The sequence below is a fragment of the Terrapene carolina genome, unplaced genomic scaffold (genome assembly GCF_002925995.2).
Source record: "Terrapene carolina triunguis isolate 2854851 unplaced genomic scaffold, T_m_triunguis-2.0 Scaffold42, whole genome shotgun sequence".
Lineage (NCBI taxonomy): Eukaryota > Metazoa > Chordata > Testudines > Emydidae > Terrapene > Terrapene triunguis.
In genome coordinates this window covers 31737434-31751114 of record NW_020664393.1, presented here as the reverse complement: position 1 = coordinate 31751114, position 13681 = coordinate 31737434, and positions in this window count along the sequence as shown.

Sequence of the window (13681 nt, the reverse complement as noted above, 5' to 3'; positions counted from 1 at the left end):
ATCTGATCTAAGGACCTTGCAAGCATTTGTAATGTATATAATCTTTTAACCATTCAATAACTCTCTTCTTTTATTAATAAATCTTTAGTTAGTTTAATAAGGATTGGCTGACAGTGTGATATTTGGGTAAGATCTGAAGTACATATTGACCTGGGGGTAAGTATCTGATCCTTTGGGATCAGTAGAACCTCACATATGGTGAATTGGGTTCTCAGTAACCTCTCACTATATTAGACCCGTTTGTCTAGATGGAAGCCCAGGGCTGGAATGCCTAAAGGGGACTGTGTTTGTCTTCTTGTTAACCAGTCTGGTGTTACAGAAGCTTTTTTGTTACTGGTTTGGTGAATCTAATTATAACCTCCTTTCATACTGAAAATTCACTATATATTCCTACCTCTTTGTTTACTATCTTTCAGCCTGTTTTTAATTTGCTACAGAACTTTACCTCTCTCTTCTTATCCCGTGTTAACTCCAGATGTGACTGAGGAAACACTTGGGACATTCTGATAAGGAGCATTATTATCTTATTCTTGATAAGAAAAAAATACATCAAAATGAAACTGGACCAAAATTATATTTAATATATTTTAAAATAAATAAACAAGTGCAAACCTGAAATATTGACATTTAGTAAAAAATAATTATCACCATCCATAACGATCACTGTTCTTTTTCTATTGCAGAATTCTGAGTAAGACTTAGAAGATTTAATTGACCAGAGAACACCTACTTTGTGTCACGGAATAAGAGTTAGCAAAGTAACCTTTAGTTACTGGAGCTTATATAATAAAACGATTAGTAAGAGAACTTGTCTATCAAAGATGGTAAATATTACACTGATTTTCACAAAAAGAAACAGCTTTTTCTAATGGCCCCTGTAGACGAGTTCTTCCTTGCTCGTGGTACAAATCAGTCGGAGACCAGTCTTTTGCAAACCCCAGTGCCTTTTATTTCCCTGCGTGCGTTTCCACCACCACCTATATACAGTTCTGTACACTTCAATATTACTCAAGTAGCCACCCGGGGAAACAGCTAGCTCCTGTAGCTAGGTGGGAACAGCGATCCCTAACTCCTCCCTTTCCTGTTCCCTCCTGTGTTCCTTCCGGCTAGCTTTATAGGCCTCCTCCCATAAAGCTCACAGGTGATTACCTTGCAGCCCTTTAATGAGCCACACCCTGCCAGGTCCAATTACTTCCCCTAATGGGAGCTGAGCTAACAGGGGCTGGTTCAGTGCCTCTTAGGCCAGCACCCTGTTACACCCCCCCCTTTAAGAACGGCACCCCCTGGCCGCCTTTGGCCCTTTGGCCCTTCCGCCGTTTCCCCGAGGGAGGCTCTTTCGGGGAGGCCTCCCTGCTCCCTGCAGGGTACTTCTCAGCCAGCACCCAGGATGGTTTCTCCATCCCTCTCCCACAGAAGGAGCATTTCTCTGGGAGTGGTGGCCCCTCCCCCCGCATCTCTGCTTCCGCCCACAGGTCATCACACCAGCCACAAAGCGAGCTCCCCCTGGGTGTCTAGCCGGAGTTTGGAGTCTGCCCCAACTTCGAGCAGGATCTTCCGTGACTCAGTTTCCCTCATATCTCCTGGCGGCTCCGGGGCCTCCTGCCCCTCTAACAGAGGGTCGGCATTCATCCCACCTCTGGGCGGGACCTTCTGTGCCTGAAAATCTGGGCCCTCCTCCACGGAGAGCGGGATTCTGGGGTGCTCCCCTGCATCCCTCCCTTCTCCTGGAGGGCTCAGACTAACCAGCTCCCCCATGACATTTCCTGTGGGTTAGCTCGCTCCGGGCTTTGCTGTCTAGGAGTTTTCTTTTGATTCTCAGGCCTAGGCCCACTTCCCTCTATGGGGGTTCTCATTCTCAGGATATCTACCACCCCTCTCGGGGTTCCCCCCTGCTTTGCGCCTGGTAGCGGGAGCCAGTCCTGACCTAACACTACCGGACACGGTAGTTTCTCCAGGACCCCTACCCGCTTCCACCTGAAGCAACCCTTCGCTTCCAGGGGTACCTGGCAGTGGCGTAGCCAGGTTCTAAGTGTAGGGGGAGCAAACATAAAAAAGGCGCCCCCCTTGGCTCCTCCTCTGTCCACGCCCCCTTGGCTCCTCCTCTGGCCATCCCCCCCTTGGCTCGTCCTGTTTCCCCCCCAGATTAACCCCGGGGCCCAGCTCAGGACTCCTGTGGGCTTCCCGGGAGTGCGGATACCCCTGTCCCCCCGCGGTCCTGGGAGAGTCTCTCCTGCCCAGCCTGCTCTGCAGGTGTCCCCCACCGGGCTGCGCCGCCCAGCCCCATCCGCGGGGTCCCATCCCCCCTGCCCCAGGCTCCAGGCTCCTGCGCCACGTCAGGGCCCCCCATCCAGACAGCGCGGCCTGCGCTCCTGCCCTGCGGTCAGGACAGGCAAGGCACCGGACCCCCGCCGCTCACCTTCCGTCCTGCGCCGCCGCCTGTCCCCGGCTGATCCAGGCCCCGCGCCGCAGGCGGATCCCAGCTCCGGCTCCGGCTCGTGAGTCGCTGGCCGAGCCTCGCTCCATGGCGCTGCTGGGCCAGGCCGAGCTGGGCCCTGACCCTCCCGTCGCTGTCCGGGGTAAATGCCAGCCCGGATCCACAAGCTCGCCCCGCTCCCAGCGCTCGGTGAGCTCCATGCGGGGCTCGCCAGCCAGGTGGCCTTAAAGGCGCAGGGGCCCTTTCGCCTCCCCCAGCCCACCGCGATGGGATGCGGGGGCTGCGGAATATTTCACTGGGCCGCGAGCCGCTGCCGGGAGATGCTGCTGCTGCCGCATTAGCAAGGGGCGGGGAGCGCTTGGCCGCCGAGCCCTGAGCCGTTGCAGGAGGTGGCTGCGGCGATGTTGGGGCCGCGCTGAGCATGGGGCATGATGGCTGAGGAGCCGGCCCCCTCGCTCCTCCAGCCGCGCCTGCCGCCGCCCCCCCATGGCTCCACCGGCCGTGCTGCCCCCAGTGCCGGCCCAGCAGGTGCCGCTTTTGGAAAATGTGCTGAGGGGAAGCGGCTGCTTCCCCTGCACCCCGCTAACTACGCTACTGGTACCTGGGCTACCGGGCGGGACTTACTGTCCCCAGGTATGCACCCGAGGGCCATCCTTTCCCCCAGAATGAGCCAATGTGGCTTGACCAGCGCCTTTCGCACCAGCGTGCAATTCGAGGCGGTGTCAACCACAGCCATTTGGGTTTTTCTCCCCAACTTCACAGGCACGGTAGACATACCAAGCCCCCAGTTCCTTCCTGCCCGTTGTGTCCATGCACAAAAGTCCGCCCAACCGCACTCCATATCCGGGCAGTCTTGTTTAACGTGTCCCGGCTTCCCACACCACCAGCAGGTTACCCAGGCGGGTCGTTCGGGTACTCCTCGGGGTTCCCCTTTCTTCTCCTTGCCTTTGCCGGGGAAGGAGTCTACGGGTCTCCGTCCCAGTTCTCTGTCCTTTCGCTGTCGGTCCTCCCTCTAGGGTCCCTCCGCCTCTATATATTCCTCAGTCACCCTGACTGCCTCTTCGATGGTGCCTGGCAGGTGCCTTCTCACCCACATCCGCACCGTCTCTGGGAGACTTTGCAAAAACTGCTCAAGTATGAAGGAGTCCATTACCTCCTCCAGGGTCTGTGTATCTGGCCTCAGCCAGCGTGTGGCCCAGTCCCTTAACCTCTGTGTAAACGCCCGTGATCACACGGCAGACGTCCACCGGGCCAACCGGAGCTTTTGCCTGTACTGCTCCGCCGACAGGCCTACCCGGTCCAATATCACGGCTCTCACGGCCTCATAATTCTGGGCATGTTCCTCCCCTAAGGCCATATAGGCAGCTTGAGCCTCGCCGGTCAAATAAGGGGCAAGTCGGAGGGCCCAGGTCGCCCTGTCCCATCCGGGACCCGTGGCTACCCTCTCAAAAGTCCCGAGGAAGGCGTCTGGGTCATCTGCCAGGCTCATTTTACAGAGTCCCCAGCCCAGCGGCCGGGTGCCCTCCCCTGTCCCAGGACTCGCCAGCCATTGCAGGAGTTGACCCTGGACATTGCTCTGCACGTGGATGGGAGCCGAGCTAACGGGCTGGTTCAGTGCTTCTTAGGCCAGTACCCTGTTATAGCCCCTATCCTTAGAGGGGAGTTAATCTGCATATAGAATACATACCAAAAATTGTGTCACTAATAATCTCAATGATCTGCTAAAAAATAGAGCAAGCCATTCATTTGGAAGAGCTTGATAAGATCATACAATCCTCACAGGCTAATTAAGTACAGGGTCCTGACTGGGGCTTTAGTCAGTTGTGTAAACTTTGCACAGTGTACCCCTTTTATAACACATTTTAAGTGAGGTCTTTTACATACTCTAACATTGGTTCTCAACCTTTCCAGACTACTGTACCCCCTTCAGGAGTCAGCTTTGCCTTGCATACCCCAAGTTTCACCTCACTTAAAAACTACTTGCTTACAAAATCAGACATAACAATACAAAAGTGATACAGCACACTATTACTGAAAAATTGCTTACTTTCTCATTTTGTCAGTATGAAATTTTAGTTTGTACTGACTTCGCTAGTGCTTTTTATGTAGCCTGTTGTAAAACTAGGCAAATATCTGGATGAGTTGATGTACCCCCTGGAAGACCTCTGTGTATCACTGCTCTATCACACTTGAAAAAAAGAGAGTATTTATATAAATGCCTCTGTGTGCATGTGTGTGTGTGAATTCTATGAAACTACTCACAAAATAAGCTACTAAGCACAGGAGTAGGCTCTAGCCCTCAGGTATTACATGTATCTGATTTCTTACACATTACTATCAAAGACTTCTACTATTTTCCCTCTTCACTAGTCTCAAGCCATCTCCAGGTCATCCTGCGCGCGCGCACACACACACAGAGTCATTTGGAGACAACACCTATAAGTCCAGCTATTTCTTCCAACTCTAACTGTCTAAGCAATGCAAATACATGACCACAGTCACATTTTGACTGTCACTAACGTGACCCTAAGCATAAGTGCATGACTTTATGTTTACTACTTTGAAACATGGGATAAGTAGCTCACTGGCAATGAGCCTCCCTCAACTGGATATTCTCCAGTTCACAGTACATACAATGTAAATGTTCTGTGATTACCTGGGTAACCTATTACAGATGTCCTTACCCTACAAGAGACTCGCTTATCAGATAAAGAAAAAGCATCAAAATGTCGCATTCCAGGATACCCCTTAGTGGTGAGTTAACACCACTCAAAACATGGACTGGCAACATTCATGAGACAAGACCTCTGGAACACGTGCTCCATCGGTTCAAACTCTTCAATGGCATATGCTTTCACAATGTTCTGCTCTCATACGATTTTTTTCCTTGTAGCAAACTTGTCCTGTTTCAACCAGTCATACATTGGAAGCAGTTGCAAGAACACACATCCAGGATAGCAGTGGTTTTCCAAAGCCTGTGGGAATTGGACATCAGCAAAAAACTATGGGCCAATAAAAAAACCTTTGGGTACTGTAGTTGTGCTGCTCCTGGGTGAAGGTCTTCACAGATCCCATGGGAGCTGTTTCTTTCATGACCGCCATTCCATGGGTTACTTTGCCAAACTAACCTGCTCAAACTTGGCTTTTGAGGTGTGGTTTTCCCCAGTCCAGGGGAAGTCAGTGCTTAACTTCTCTATATCTTCCCTAGGCACTGAAGTGTGGAGTGAAAGACAGAGGATTGATGTTTGTGAATGGACACCAGCAGGTGAGTCTGAATCTCCTGAAACCCACTCTCCTCATTCACGGCTTGTACACTTGTGTCCTTTCCACACTAAAGCTTTCCATCCACAGAATCACTGAGGCCAAAGCCTCATAAACTGAAGGTGTACCCCAACAATTATCACCCTTAAAGCCCCCAGGGGAAGATTACCCTTGTACCCTTCTTTCAAATTGTGTGTACTCTTTTTTTTCTAAAACAATATTTTGTGCCTAAGATATTTATCTGTTTATATTTATAAAAACATTTATTGGTGCCCATGCCTATGTCCTGGGCATCCATCCATCAATTAAAATACTTTTTACGAAAGTCAGCTTTTCCCATCTTAATACACATGTATACATCCACCAGCTAATATGAGGAAAACTCAACCCAAAGCCCTTCACTGTCAGCCCTAACATCTTTTCCAAAAGCTAGGGAGAAAAGATTGGCTAAACAGCATGGCCAGAAAGTTAACAAAGCCCAGCTCTGTTGAACCAAAAAGGGGGAGCAAATTCCAAAGTTGAAGACCCCTTACGGAGAATACCCTGCCAGCAGCTCCTTCTTATGCGCAGCAAAGCAGTGGCAGCTTGAACTGATATCAACTGCATCAGTATGGTCTGGGGAAAGAGTGAAGGTGAACAGGTCTCAAACCATTTATGGATTTATAGATAAACACCAAACACCTTAAATTCCACCTGGAAACTTATTGGAATTCAGTGCAGATAATGGAACACTGTTGTAATTTGTATTTGGTGTGAAACTGCGCTCAGTAAGCAAGCAGCCACATTCTGCACAAGTTTCAGTTTCCTAATTGTCTCAAGGTACAGCCCCATGTAGATATCATTACACCTAATTTCAGGGTGATAAAAGCATGGTGTGACAGACCCAGACCAGTGGGGTACAGGAGTCTGGTAGAGGGCAAATATACTGGTCACTGGATGAGTAGTTTTCTGTTCCCTGAGTGACCAGAGAAGGGGCTGCACTAGAGTAATCAGGAACCTGTTAGAACCAGTTAAGGCAGGCAGGCTAATTAGGACACCTGGAGCCCATTAAGAAGACGCTGCTAGAATCAATTAAGGCAGGCTAATCAAGGCACCTGGGTTTTAAAAGGAGCTCACTTCAGTTTGTGGTGTGAGTGTGAGGAGCTGGGAGCAAGAGGCCCAAGGAGCTGAGAGTGAGAGGGTGTGCTGCTGGAGGACTGAGGTGCACAAGCATTATCAGACACCAGGAGGAAGGTCCTGTGGTGAGAATAAAGAAGGTGTTTGGAGGAGGCCATGGGGAAGTAGCCCAGGGAGTTGTAGCTGTCATGCAGCTGTTACAGGAGGCACTATAGACAGCTGCAGTCCACAGGGCCCTGGGCTGGAACCCAGAGTAGAGGGTGGGCCTGGGTTCCCCCCAAACCTCCCTATTGACCTGGACTGTGGGTTCTTCCAGAGGGGAAGGTCTCTGGGCTGTTCCCCAACCCACATGGTGAATCTCTGCGGCAAGAAAATCCGCCAATAAGCGCAGGACCCACCAAGATAGAGGAGGAACTTTGTCACAATAGATAACTGTGGCAAAATCTGCATTATCATAAAGAACAGGCCACACTCATCTCACTAGGCACAGATGAAGAATTTGCACCAGTTCCTTTCTACCAGCCTATCAATGTGTATTGAAGGGGATTTATGGGTACCCACCGAGTATTAGGGTCTACATGGGTCTAGTAGCTTAATCAGCTACAGTGCCTTTGAGCTTTGGATATAATAAAATATTAGGTGTCCAAAACTGTTCAGTGTACCATGACACATGTGATGACTTTAAAAGTGTGTGTGTGTATGTCTTTTACTACTGCACTGAATAGTAACAATCAGCATGAACACCGTGAGCTACATCAGTCCAATTCCTGTTTGTCTAGTGGAAGCCTTATTATTATACCAGCTAGATGCAAGAGCATGCAGTGAGTGTTTCCACTTCACCTGCTGTGTATGAGAATTTTAATAACCTTGTGAGCCAGTATCATGCTTGACAAGCAGGACAAACATGATTTTTGTTCTGTTTTCTTACTCAGACCTACTCTTTCTGAAAGTGAATCTTCCAAGACAGCCCTAAAAGAATAAATCTAGAATGAAGGACTAACATGGGGAATCCATGAAATGAAAAAATATAGTAGTTTTGTTTCCTCAATATGATTAACACACCAAATACTACCAGTTAATAGCACTGGGTAAACAGTCTGCACCACTGTTCAAATAATAAAATAGAACACTGACAATTCTAACAGATTTTCATTCCTATGAATCCCCAGCAGCCTCTGGATGGTAGAAATGAAAATATCTGTGCACTACCAGAGGTCAGACAGTAGGTATCAAATCACATATTTTCCGTTGAGATATAAAACTGAAGCCCTAAACAATTGCAGTTACTCAAATCCAGACCCTACACCACTGGATTAAATGAGATTTTTGTCACTGAAGTCAAGGAGAGCAGGATCAGGTCCTAAAATCCTAGAGTGCTTTGTTATACATGTTGCACGATAACAGCTGCACATATAGAGACAGGACAATCATGCATATATAGCTGAAGAATATAAATATCCATAATGAAGAATTATTATTCAGGATAATACACTGGGGTATAATAAAATAGATTAAGAAAGGTAAGATTAAGGGTGAATATCAAGAAAAACTTACTGACAATGCAATGCACTGGAATATAAAATAGCTTCCCAAAGGAACTGATAGTAGCCCCATTCCTTGGGACATTTAAAATTAGTGGGATAACACTAAAAAAATGTTTTGTAGGGAACAATACATTGGTAAGGAATTGGACTTGGTGGCTGAATGTCTTTTTTCATCTTTAATTTCTATGATATTTTATGACTATATGAAAAAAAGAAGGGATACAGATGAGTGTTCTGATTAAATTATAATTGGGTTAATTATATTCTGCCCATCTAAATTCACCTGTCACTTTAATTAGGTAAAGTAAACTTGTTCACTACCAGTCCTAAAACTGTTTTCTCCTAAAGCCTTTCCTGTTCTAAAAGCAGGATGTAGTGTCGCTAAGGCAATCAGTAAATGATGTGCCTGCATGTTTGCAATATGCCAACCAGGCTGTACCATATGCCACAAATTGGTAATGGCCTAGTGGAAGAGAGAGCTGGGTGGTCACTGTGACATTAATTCAGTGACCAATTTTTCACATGCAGCAGAATGGAGAAGGAACATGTGTGATTTAGGATGGGGAAGCGTCATTATGTGTAGCTTCCTCACACCTGGTGTTCAGGAAAATCTAACAGACAATTCTCCCTATCTGGCTCCTCAGTGAGGTGTTGCATTCTCAAGGTTTGATGCCAAGCATTTTTCGTCTGTGTTTCTGTTTTCATGCTGAGAGTGAATCATTTGACATTTCAGTGAACTGATGTAAGGAACAGGCATACATTTTCGGGTGGTTTTGTGTCAGATATTTGGGAGATGGACTGAACCTGTCACAAGCTGGCAAGCCTAATTCATAGGTGTAGGGAGACAGCCTCCCAGGAGCCTCTTCCCACCCGATAGTCTTGACTAATGCCCTTTTCATTAACTTTCATTACAGTACAGGGCATTCTCGGTCTCCATAGTGATTCTGCACCTAGTATAGCTGATGTACATCAGCTATTCAATCTACTCAGTGGAATATTGTTGTCATTTGACATGTCCTTCATTTTAGTCAGGGTTGGGGTAAGCTGCCAACAGCTCTCAAACATTTCCCTAGCAGGACTAACTTTTTGATTGTCAAATAGAGCTAATTGAAAAATGTCATATTTTCCATGGGAAATTCTAATATTTCAAAATTTGGTGTCATCCCGAATCAGGACAAAAAAATTGAAATCCTGAAATGTTTCATATAACAAAATATTCCAAAAATATTTATATTATAATTTACATTATAATCTAACGTAAAAGTCAAAATGGTGAAGGAGACATTAACTGTGACACTGGCAGGCCAGGTCATGCTAGAGCGTATACCCCTGTAAATAAATAACCCACCAATGAAATCTTGTGAAATACTAATGAAGGACTTAAGGACTTTAACAGAAAATGCTAATTTCAAAGCAAGTGGCCATTATGTATGATGATCAGAGGTCAAAAGACTAAGTACATTCCTAACTCACCATAACCAAAGGAAAAGCTCACGTTGGTAGAGAGACTGTCTACTTGTCTGCTGTCAGAAGACGATATAAGAATGGATTCAAAGAAAGCTCCTTCATCTCTGAACAGTTTGGACTCTTACAGGGAAATGTACCAGATGCAAAGCGGAGATCATCACTGCCACCGTTTGGAGTTACACTCTGTGATTCACCTATACATACATTTTACCTGCTTTAATCTCTCAATAACTCTATTTCTTTTTCTTAGATAATAAACTGTTAGTTTACTATAGAATTGGCTGCCAGTGTCGTCTTTGGTGTAAGATCTGGAGTACCAATTGATCTGGGGTCAGTGATGGTCTCTTGGGACTGGGAGAAACCTGATGTGGTGTAATTTTTGGTTTAAGCGAACATCATCACAAAGTCCAGTTTGAGTGGCAGGATAGGCTGGAGAGTCTAAGGGGCCTGACTAGTGACTCCATGGTAAGACTGATATAGTGATCCAATAGTTACTGGCTTGGTAGAACATACCACCAGTTTGGGGTATCTACCCTTGTTATCTGACAGTCTGCCGTGAGGTATCCATTGACAGTTGTGAGCCGCTTTAGACAGCGTGACGGAAACATTTCAATAATGTCCAACAAAAATGTCAACATTATTGATAAGTTCCTCCAAAATGTTTAGGTTTAGTTGAATCAGTGTTTTACAAGGACAGCTGTTCCATCAGCTCTACTGCCAACTATTCATAACCATCCTCTCTCCATCTAAGGTATTTATATGGTCTGCATTTCCATAGTATCAGAGCACCTCACAATCTTTACTGTATTTATCCTTACAGAGTCCCTGTCAGGAGGGGTAGTACTATTATCCCCATTTTATAGAAGGGGACTTGACTTGCACCAAATCACACAGGAAGCCTGTGGCTGAATTGAAAGCAGGTCTCCCAAGTCCAAAGCTAGCGCTCTAACCACTGGACCATCCTTCCTTCCCTTATTGGATCTCATCAATATTTATAATACGACATTTCAAAATGCGAGGCCAACTTAAGCCCATTGCAGGCAGCCTAAATTGATATTAGTTGCACAATTCTGATAACTTGGAGGATTAAAGTTATTTTCTAAGTTGTCCTAACATTATTTATTTTTTACATATTTTTATAAGCCTCAGATGATCCTTGTTGGCAGCATGTAACTTTATACAGATGTTAAAAAGAATGGGGATAAACAGAGTGGAATCTTTTGTTCTGATCCTCCTCCCAAGGGCACCGGAACCTTTGTAAAAGTGGTGGGAGGGAGAGGGGGAGGACAAAGTGCACCCCCACTCTGCAGCTGGCTGCTCCAGTAGTGAGCCAGCTGCCCCCTCTTCTGATGCCACAGTAGCTCTTGGTGGGTGAAAGGTGTAATTGCAGTCCCTCCCCAGCAGAGTCTATTATTCTGCGGGGTAAAAAATCTGCAGGGGACATGAACTCTGAACTTACGTTTCATTTGATAAAAAGTGGAGGGGAGGTGTGGCCTCCCACCCATTCCCACCCCCAGTTCCAGCACTGATGTCTCCTCCTGTTTCTCAGCCCCTGCACAGTATAGTACAGGAATGTTCACCTGTACACAGTATTGATATCTGGTGCTTATTTTTCCTGTTGCCCTCAAGGTTGTTGTGTAAACTCCTTAAAATTGCAACTCACACCTTCTCCTGCCCCTGTTACTGTTCCAGCATTGGACTTGATTTTCTTGGCAAAATCTTGCAGGCAGGAGTCCCCTCTCTGAGCACCTTAGGAATGAAACTCTGTGTACTGTGTGGCAAGATGGACTCAAAATTTGCAGCCAGCCTCCTGGTTTCCATAACATTTTGGTGAGACAAGCTTGAAATTCTATGACAGATTAAGAAAATAAATAATGCAAACAGTACAGCATCCCTGGTAGGCATAGCTCTGTGATGGGGGCAGTGTGGAGCCATCCAAAAATTGCAATATGTATGACTAACTCTAATATTGATTCCTCTTGATACCTTGCTGCTTACTCTCTCTTTTCTCTGTCTCCTTCCTCTTTATTAATATGCAATAGACTGGGCAGGAGGATTGCAAGTTAATACTGATACCAATTCTCCCACCAAATCTTCTCTCTTTGAGAATGTATTTAATCTGTGAATGTTTTTTGTTTTTACTTTGAATACAAGCCATTAACAACCATGTATAGAAATTTGCTCATCTATCTTTGCTCTTCTGATCAGCTGAGACCTGTATAAGCTTTTGCTGATAGCACTAACGAATTTGATCAAACTATGAGCTAATACCAGGAAACACGTATTGAACTGAGAAGAAGAATGTAGATGTCAGGAGAAGAAGAATGTAGGTGTCAGAAAAAGAGTCTGTAGTTTTCAGAGTTACACTGCGGAAAGGTAAATTAGCATTGGAGTCATAACTAATTCAAATCATAATTGTACTGTATGGGATGCTTTAATACATTGAAACATGGTGCACACTCTTTGGTTAGCAAAGATTTCATAACAGAGGTAAACTGAAAAGAGAGAGTCAGATTGAGCCTTGGTGCAATCCCAGTGACTGTCTTGGAGTTGCAGCTACATGCTCCAGATTTGAATATGTCCTAATGTGCCTCTAAGAAGCTTGGAATGAACTTCAGTTGTGGGGTTGATGACACGGTTATAAAAGAGTTGGCTGAGGGGACCTCTGGCCTGCTTATTTAATAAATCTTGGAATACTGGGGAAATTCCAGAAGCCTGGAAGAGTGCTAATGCTGTGTCAATATTCAAAAAAGGCAAGTGGGATGACCCAGGTAATTACAGGCTGGTTAGCCTGACATCAGCCCTGGTCAAAGTAATGGAAAAACTGATACAGGATTAAATTAATAAAGAATTAACATCTGGCAATATAATGTCAGTCAACATGATTTTATAGAAAATGGGTCTTGTCAAACAAAAGTGATTTCATTTTTTGATGAGATTACAAATTTGGTTGATAGCGGTAACTACATAGAAGTAATGCACTTAAACTTTTGGAAGGCACTTGACTTAGTACCGTATGACATTCTAATTAAAATATTAGCACAGTACAATATCAATAAAGCACACATTAAATGTATTAAGAACTGGCTAATTGAAGGATCTCAAAAATAGTTGATGGAGAATCACCATCAAATGGAGGTGTTTCTAAGGGGGTTCCACAAGGATTGGTAGTAGGCCAGCTCTACACAATATTTTTATTAATGATCTGGAAGTAAATATAAAATCACCGCTGATAAAATTTCCCAGTGGCACAATGGTGGAATGATAAATAATGATGAGGACAGGGCAGTCATACAGAGTGATCAGAATCTATTCCAACAAAATGTGTTTTAATACAGCCAAATGCAAGGAGCAAAAAATGTAGGACATAACTAGAGTGAGGGAATGGATCCTGGAAAGCAGAAACTCTGAAAAGGATTTAGAATCATAGAGAACAAGTAATTGAACATGAGCCACTAGTGTGATGCTGTGTCAAAAAAAAAAAAAAAAGCTAATGAGATCCTTGGATGTATAAACAGAGGAATAGTGAGGTGATTTTACTTTTGTATACAGCAATACTGCATCTAGTGCTGGTGACCACATTTCCATAAAGAATGTTGAAAAATTGGAGAGGATGCAAAAATGAATTGAAAGCTGGAGAAATGCCATATGGTGAGAGAATTAAAGAGCAAAAGCTGCTTGGTATATCAAAAACAATTAAGAGATGACTTGTAATTTCCCTTTCATCACTGGTTTAGCACCTGCATGATGTGTAAACAGAAGAGGGGTACTTGAAAAAAAGGGTAACCAGTGAGGTGGCAAAGTTTGCAAATGATATAAAATTACTCAAAACAGTTAAATCCAAAGCTCACTGTGAAGA